Here is a 9,240-nt window from a genome sequence, read left to right on the forward strand (position 1 = left end):
CATATTGATTCCATATTAACGAGTTGCAAAATCATCTTTTCACACTTTTCTGAATATGCATGGGCGGATATATGGTCTTTCGTAGATTCTTCCGCAAACTGAATGACTAGTCACATCCAACCATTGAAATAGAAAAAATTTAGGTTTTTTGTTTACTTCTTGAATTGGGTCCATAATCAACCGTCATACTTCAGGTTCAAGGGCACATGAATGAAGCGCTAGGCCAAATGCAGAATGATATGACGTTGCCATTATATGAATACATATAATCATGGGCCGTGGCCGAGCAGAATCGTCATGCTGAGGCGGTCAAGAATCACGCACCATCAAATTTCGATACACAATAAAGGCGATCCCTGCACAAGAAAGTTGCGTGCACCGTTCGTGCGCACGGCAATCAGTTAAAGAGGGAAGGAAATTTTAGTAATTTGTTAAAAAATTTGTTTTCTATAATCTTTTTATTTTTATTTTTACAAAAAGTTTTTTTCAATATCAACTAAAAAAAATATTTTAATCATTAACTAAACTTGCGGTTAAAAATTCATGCACCAATATGGCGCATACAACGAAGTTCTGGTACCTCCAGGCTGCGGCAGCTACCATTCAAAGTTGCCAAAATTGCATTAACGCCTGCTTGTCCCAACTCTTCAAAATTTTCATAAGATATTTATTTAATATGTGCGCCACTTAAATAAATTTTCTGGTTTGTACATTGATCATGACGAGAACAAACATTTCAATATCCTTAAATGGTTAATAATTAATTCATTAATTTTAAGAAGGCCCCTAATAAGTGCATAATTTAGGCTTCATTTCTCACGGGCCCGTACCAGCCTCCATCATGAAGGTAACGATGCAATGAACCTGCACAATTGAATCATCAATAATATCTAAACGGTCTGATGGATTTTGAATGTAGCAAGCTAAGATTCAAATCAAAATGCCAAAGTCAACTGGCTTAATTAATTAAGCTTAAATGCTTGTTCAAATGGGAAATCAGCGAACCGCAAGAAGGCAACATTTGGTCGCCTTGTTTTACAAATGGCGTATTGCTAGTTGTAGTTAATTGACATAATAATCCTCACTTGATGACATTTTTTTAATTAACTGACCATGAACATCCCCATGTACTTAACAATGGTATTCACCTAACCCCACAAAAATGAAAAAGCTCTTTTTGCCTCAATATGTTCTGGTCATTTGGGTTGTACATAAAATTGAGTCCGAACAAACGTAATGGGAGTGCCTTCGCAAATCTAAAACATAGAAGGGACGTATTTGAAAGTCTTCCACAGGAGCATCTACCGTTTCCCGCATATAATAATACTATTGCTGGTCTAATTGCACTAGTAAAGGTTGTGTGCGCAGCTTACATGTGCAGTGCAGTGAAAAAAAGAGGGATGTTTTTGCAATTTAAACAAAACATGTCCTTCGTAGTCATTTTATTATTTTTCTAATTCTATTTTTATCCTACCAAAAACTTATCTTTTTTTATGTGGACGAATATGACCAATATAACCAGCTTTGTAATTGCACTTACATTGGCCTCCTTAGTTAGGGTGATTGCTTCCACATGCATACAAACAATATTGCTGGACAAGTTCCACCAACGTGCATGACATCAAAGTCACCTGGCCCAACTGAAATTGGGTGCTCAAATTCGCTCCACACGCACTTTGGGAGGGATCATGAATATATATATATATATATATATATATATACACACACACACATATATATATATATATATATATATATATATATAAAAGAGGTGTTTTTCCAAAATCATCCTCCCTTAGGCAACTAACCAACCAAGTTTAATTAATTTCCTACACATCATAAAGCAGTTATGCTTGATATGCGAAACTGGCAGGGCAGGAATATGAATGCAGAGCAGCTAGGTCCAAGTCCGCTTAACTATGTTAGTTTAATATTTTTCAGGGGACAAGAAGACCAACTATCAAATCTTTCACCCAACCCCTTGTTCTCCTAAGGTGCGGAGGTTACTTTTGATGTCTCGTTGTACCACGCTTGCTGTGTTTCAACTTGTGCACCGATGATCTCCCTTTTACAGTGCATAAAGTTGATGCCCTTGGCACTCAAAGTACAAATTGACCAGTTACCAGCGTCCACTCCTTGAGGACAATGCTAATTTTGATATTTCAAAAGGATAAAATATTACTGATTAGATTACTTGTATGAACAGTCAAATAACATATGCGTGTTGTATGCATTTGTAACAAGCATAATTACAACGAATCAAGTGAATCCTCTAGCTTGTAATTGGCTCAATATTGAATAATGTATATTATGAGTGCTCTGATGCCGTAACCTCCAGCCGCATGGGCCACTTGAGGATTCCTCTGGTTTCTAACAAACTCATAGGCACCAGGTCCACAGTCTTCGCCCCAACGGTGAAGGGCGGACGACAAGCGATCACAGGGAAAACAGCCACAGTCAAACCGTAGGGAGACAAGGAAGAGACGAGTAATTAAGTCTGGAAACCTCACCGGAAAAGACGAGTTTGTAGAGGATGAGGTTTGGGGAAGCAGTGTACGCCTTCGGCTGCTCCTTCTTGAACTAAAGGTGAAGCCAAATGCTATGGGAGGAATGCTCTGTGTTGGATGGACTGGATTCTGGTCGAGCCTGGCTTGGTCGCCTTCGGTACAAGGATTTGCTTGAGTACTTGCAAGGCCGTTGAATGGCGAAGTCACTGCTGGCAGGAGCTAAATCGCTTTCACCTAAATCAGATGGCCACTAGAACAGGACGAGGCTGGGTGTCTTGTCTAAGCACTTGTACAGCAAGCGGTCGCCGGTGGAGACAACAGCATCAATATGATTAGAGCCGTTGGAGTCTCTTTCTCTAAAATAGTGGCGGCCAAAAATTCGAGGATTCCGGCCAGCAAGTTGCACCTCAAGCATCAAGCCGAGGCTCGATGGGACTGTCTCACAGCAAAGATCTGTCTGAGGTTCTGAGCACTTTGGCGACCAACGGCTACACCAGTGACAGTGAAAGGAAAAACAGAATCGTCCAAAAAATACGCAGCTATGAAATATAGACTAATTCAGCACGAGAAATGAGGTTGAACAGAGATTGGACCATTGTGGGTTTGCTCTGAGAGGATTGTGGGACCCTTGCGATACTGTAGGATCGGCCAGTCGTTGGATTCTGCCAAAAGAGAAGCCAGAAATCGATGGAACAGTAACGGAGTGGGAAAGCCAGTTCTGTCACGAACCAGGTGGAAGAGGCAGAGGATGTAAAGGTCGAGACGACATTTATCACCGTTGGTAGGTCCACCAGAGTAGGGGGACGCACTAGGGGGTGCATGGGGGTCAGAGCTGCAAGGTAAATCGGTGAAGAACCACGTCACAGGCATCTGCAATTGGTTTATGCTCGGGGAGGTGGTGAAGAGCCACGTCGCCACCTACCATCGACAGTTTTGGGATTTTTTTGGGAGGGAGGTAGAAGAAAATCGATCCAACATGGCGATTAAACAGCTTCATAGGCGAATGGGCGCCATAAACCCTTCTGAGATTTCAAAGATTAGTTTTTTTACAACTAATCAAAGGCACTCCCATCGTCAAACTATCGGGTTTTGATCCCCGCGGAGGCGACTACAAGTTCAATCAGCAACTTGTCCTATCGAACTCGTCTTGGTCCTAATGTGGACACGGTTAAGCGGCCGACTCAAGAAGAAACAAATCTGAGTCCCGCTCTGAACCCCCCAAAATGCCCCGCGACCCAACCGAAGCAACCTCTCCCTCGATCTGGCTTTACAAAACTTGCAGATCCAACCTATGTTACAAAAACTGGATCCGTGTCCAATGGTCCCCTTGTCGGTCCACATTGTGCCCCTTTGTTTGCCAAGGCACGGTGTGTCCTGCCTCCTAGGCATACGTATCCAAATCTAGGCCACCTGAATCTCACCTCCCTCGACTAAACTTGGTCGAGTCATCAGGTAGGACTGGACCTCCTCGGTGGCATCTAGCCATGCTGGCTGTGACACCTTGGCCACAGTTGGCCGAGGCTGCTGGTAGGCCCTAGTCGTGTGTGGCCTGGACCCTCTAGCATTCAATCCTATGTATGATGACACCTCCTGTCCATGGTTGCGATCTCCATTGGCAATTCCTGAGCATTGTTCTTGCTATTCTTCCCGAGTATCTCTTGGCCTCAACGTCCCCATCCCCATCCCCTCCTCTACTGCTCGATCGGTGCCTTCCTCCTCATGCTTGTCTCTCCCTCTGCCATTCTAGTATCACGTGGTAGGGCTGCAACAGATCCACCCCCTTCAGATGGAACCTGCCCCTAGGCTCCTATCGTTGGGAACCTCGACACCAAATCTGTGGCATCTTCTCAAGTTGGATCTCCTTCTCATCCGTCTCACTCTATTAAGTACTTCCATTGGAGGTCGTCTCCTTGATCGGATCAGCGCCTCTGCAAGATTTGCCTAGGCAAGGGCTGCTTGTCGGGGGTCTCCTCTGAGGTGACCAAGGGGTTCCTGTGGAAGGGATTGAGTCACCCGACATGGAACACGGGGTTCATCTGAGCCCCATAGAGTAGCATGACATGCGATATGCTGCTTTCCCACTACATTCTCTACTAGATATAGCCCATAGTATTGGACAATAGTTTGGAATAGGGTTGCGCAAACAAAGTCTTCTATTCCTAAGGAAAGCATTTGAGCCACAACCATTCACCCACGAAAAACTCTCTCTACGCTCGGGCTTTATCGTATTCTTGCCTCATACGGTGCGGGGCACGCTCCAAGTTCAGGCAAAGGGTGCAAAGTATCTCATGCCTATGCAACATGGTACGCTCAAGCTCCTCATCTCTGGCAAGGCCAGGTCCATAAGTCCTCAAAGTAGGAGGGGCATGCCCGTAGATAGCCTCACTAGGGGACATTCCAGTTGCCGAGTGTTGGCTGGTATTGTATGCCCAGTCACACCAATATAGGCATTTGACCCAAGTGAAGGGTAGATGATCATTAAAACTCCTCTAGTACGTCTCGATTGTGCGGTTCACCCCCTCAGTTTGCCCATCGGTTTGAGGATGGTGGTTTGAGCTAAACAAGACATGGGTCCTTACTAGACGGGTGTATTCCCTCCAAAAATTACTAATAAAGATGCTATCGCGATTGCAAACAATGGTGCAAGTCATGCCGAGATGGCTGTGCACCTACTCCTGTTACGATTTTTCCATCAGGTGCAAAAGAGGGGCTGAGAACTCAGCTGTTGGCAATCAAGAGGGAGGGGCAAAATGCCCATCTTTGGTAAGTCGATAAACCACTACTAAAATAGTTTCTTTGCCCTCCGATCTAGGTGTGGCGTCGATGAAATCTGTCGAGACATCTTCCTAGAGCTGATTTGGAACCAGAAGAGGGTAGAGGTGGCTTAGGACCTTCCTAGGTATGCACTTCTCTCACTGGCACAAGGGACGTTCTTGCACATACTTGGAAATGTCGGCCTTAAACCTTCCCACAAGAAATCTGCCAGAACCCGTCTCATGGTCTTCTCACGACCCTCATGTTTGCTAGGGGGTAGTTCATGGTGATGATGGATAACCTCCTAACATACCTCACTCCGCGCGGCAACGCGCCACCCTTCCATCTCTGTAGAGCAGTCCTCCTCGAGTGGTGTAGTGTAGAATGCTGCTGGGGTTAGCTTGGGCAGAGTTATAGAGAACTAGCATATTGTCATCAACCCTTTTACATAGCCCGTATGCGGTCCCATAAGTTTGTGATTGGTGCTGAAATCGCAAGCAACACCTCAAGTAGACTTGAGAGGGTGTCAACGGCTGAGTTCTCAGCCCCTCTTTTGTACTTGATGGAAAAATCCTAACACAATATCCAAGCTACACAATGTTGCTGGATAGGAGTAGACACCTGCTGCGCCAACAAATACTTGAGGCTAACATGATCAGTGTGCACGATGAACTGCTACCCAATCAGGTAGGGGTGCCATTTTTCTACTACTATGACGATGACTAACATCTCCCTCTCGTACATGGAAAACCTCTTGGCATGTTCATTGAAGTCCTTACTGATGAATGCTATTGGGTGTTCCTCTTGGCTGAGCATGGTGCTGATGCCTACCTCACAAGTGTCCATTTCAACCACGAACGTCTTGGTGAAATCTGATAAGAACAGCATGGAGCTTGTTGTCATGGTTCTCTTAAGCTCCTTAAAGGCTGCTAGGGCCTCCTCTGACCAAGTCCAGCACCCCTTCTTCAACTTCTTCGTGAGGGGAGTAGCGATGATGTCATAATTTTTGATGAAGCAGTAGTAATACCCAATAAGCCTGAGGAAGCCCCTCATTCAGCATAGGTTCATCGGCTATGGCTATTATAACATGGCTGAGATCTTTTTAGGATCGACACTCATGCCTTCCGTAGTCACCACGTGCCCAAGGTAGGCAATCTTGGTTTGCTTGATGCTGCACTCAGAGCGCTTGGCGAACAACTGATTTTTGCTCAATACCTCCAAGGTCACTCAGAGGTGCGCTAACACAAATCTTTTCAAGTGGTCCCTAAATAAGTCCTTCATGTATGGTTGGAAGGTGGCGGAGGCGTTAGTGAGCCCAAACAGCATGGCAAGGAACTCGTAGTGACCATCGTGTGTTTGGAAGGCTGTCTTGGCCAAATCTTCTCTAGCCATCCTAATATGGTGATACCTGGACCAAAGAACGATATTCAAAAAGTATCCATCATCGGCGAACTCATCTAGCAATTCATCAATCACTGGGATAAGATGTTTGTCTTTAACCGTGGCTTCATTGAAAGACTGGTAATCGACACAAAACCTCCAAGTGCCATCTTGCTTCTTGACTAATAAGACCAAGGAGGAGTATGCATTGTTGGATGGTTGTATGAGTCCATTTTCTATCATCTCACGAATGAGACACTCGATCTCCTCCTCCTGAGCATGGGCATATTGGTAGGGCTGGACACTAACAGATGTAGCACCGGGCATGAGCTAAATATGGTGGTCCTAAGCCCCCGGGGGTGGCAGACCTACCGGTTCCTAGAAGACTGATACGGGCCAGCCTAGGAGCCCGCCGAGAGATGAGGCTGATGATGCCGAGAGGAGACGAGCCACCCCGGCCAAGCGCCGTGATAGTGTTGAGGCCCGCCCTTTGCCGCCCAAAGGCCGAGCGAGGCTATTGGAGGAGACAGCCACCCCGAGCGCAACGCATCCCGCATCGCTAGACCGTGATGAGGGGCCGTGGAGTGTCGACCAGGGCAAGCAATGCCAGCGTCGAAGGACACCGAAGGTGGCCTATATGGGCCAAAGGTGGTGTCGAGGAACATAGGCCAGTAGACGCCGAGGGCGCGTCGAGCGTAGAAGGTGCTGGATTTACGCACCGTGCAGGGAAGGAGCCTATTGTTGAGGCAGGTATTAATTTCTGTGAGGCTAACCCTTTGCAGCAAGGCGAGTCATGAGCTAGGGACGAGTGGGACCAAGGAGTTGAGCGCCCATTCAAGCGAAGGACAGATGCAAATGGAGGACGCCCAGCTCACAAGGACGCGAGAGGAGGAGACCACCCTGGTCGAGACAGGGTGAAGGAGTTGCACCCATACCGAGCGTCACCGCGGACACCTAGCCCAAGCAGTGGGAGTTATTTTGACTTTGTTGACTGACCCACTTGGACATGTTTATTATTTGTATATGTTTTATGTTTTGAGTATTCATGTGGTTATGTATTGTACCGGTACAGATTGGAACCGTCCTGGGTCACTCAAGCATTATAAGCTTGAGCCTCTTTGTGTACAGGGCATCTTTTGAACTTTGGAAATATCGTGCTCTGAATGAAGAGAATCCTTTCTCTCTCTTCTCCCAGGGTTCTTCCTCTTCTTCCACCCGTGAGGGTTTCTCCCCCTTCTACTTCTCTTCTTCTTCTCCCTCTTATCTTCTCGTCTACATCTTCCCCTATTTCTTCTTCTTCTCCCCATGGCGTCCCTGCCTTTGACGCCCTCTTATCTCGCCCAGCAACATCCAAACCGTGTCTAGCAAGACCCACCCCAGCCACGGTCGGAGGAGCTGCCCTATCGCGGATCCCTTCTTGCTGCCTACCATCACCACTCTTCACCATACCGCGCCAATTTGGGACGAGATCTCAGCAATCGGACAGCACTAGCAGCTTCCCCTCCTCTTGGCGACACCCTGGACCAACTTTGAGAAGGATCCGACGACAAACAACACAACACGGAGGATGGGCCCTGCCGGAATCTGAAGCACACTAGCGGCAAATCCCTGCTCTATTCCGCCAAACCGGCGACAGCAACCCCAATCTTCATCCGAAAATTGGGGAAAACCCTAACCCTGGTGATCTGACTTTCCCGTAACCCCTTCTTGTGTTGATTTTTTGAATTCTTAGATGTTTGAACTGGATTTACTTTGCTTTCTGCTGAAATCGTGTGGAGGAGGTCATCCCTGCCATGTTCTGTTCTGAACTGCTTGTGGTGGGTGACAGTGCAGCCCCTTTCTTCAACAACGACTGGACCTTAGGGAGGTCTTTTGCCCCCCATCTTTTGGGTGTCCCTTCATAATCATCACAGCTAGTTGCAGACCAAATTTCAGCTTGATCCAATGCTCGGTTGAATTGTGGCTAATTTCTGAAGTTTCAGGCTTGATCCAATGCCCGGTTGAATTGTGGCGAATTTCTGAAGTTTCAGCTCCCCTGTCCTGCGGCAGACCTTGTTTTCTACCTAGCGCCTATAACAGTCAGCCAACTTCTCCAGGGGCTCGACTTTGATGGGCAACTCCAATGATACTCAAATTTGGAGCATTCGTTCATAATCATTGAGAGGAGCTGTGGTCCAAATTTCAGCCCAAACGGAGCTCTGTGCGAATTTTAGTGATTTTCTGAAGATGGATTGTCCCTGCGTACACCCGTGAACCAGGGAGCTCATCCTAGGTCGGGAGAAGCTGGAGGTTTAGCTGCCTGGCAGCGCGCGTGCACCGGCGTTAATCGGTGCTTGCCACACCCCAATCACGTCTGCTCCTGGGGTTATACTGTCCCTCTGGTGAAGCTTCTTTACTTTGAGAGATTTACACCCTTATATCTCTGCTTTACCAATGACTACCATGTCTATTATGTTGAGGGTTTTTTAAAGGAGCGCACGGCGATGAGAAGGAGGAGCTCGGAGCATTAGCTGCCCTGCAGCGTGCATGCACCGGCATTAATCGGTGCTAGCCTCACCCCATACGTCTGCTCCCGGGGTTAACCTCATTTTTCGGTGAA

Source organism: Nymphaea colorata, chromosome 11 (genome assembly GCF_008831285.2).
Source record: "Nymphaea colorata isolate Beijing-Zhang1983 chromosome 11, ASM883128v2, whole genome shotgun sequence".
Taxonomy (NCBI): Eukaryota; Viridiplantae; Streptophyta; class Magnoliopsida; order Nymphaeales; family Nymphaeaceae; genus Nymphaea; species Nymphaea colorata.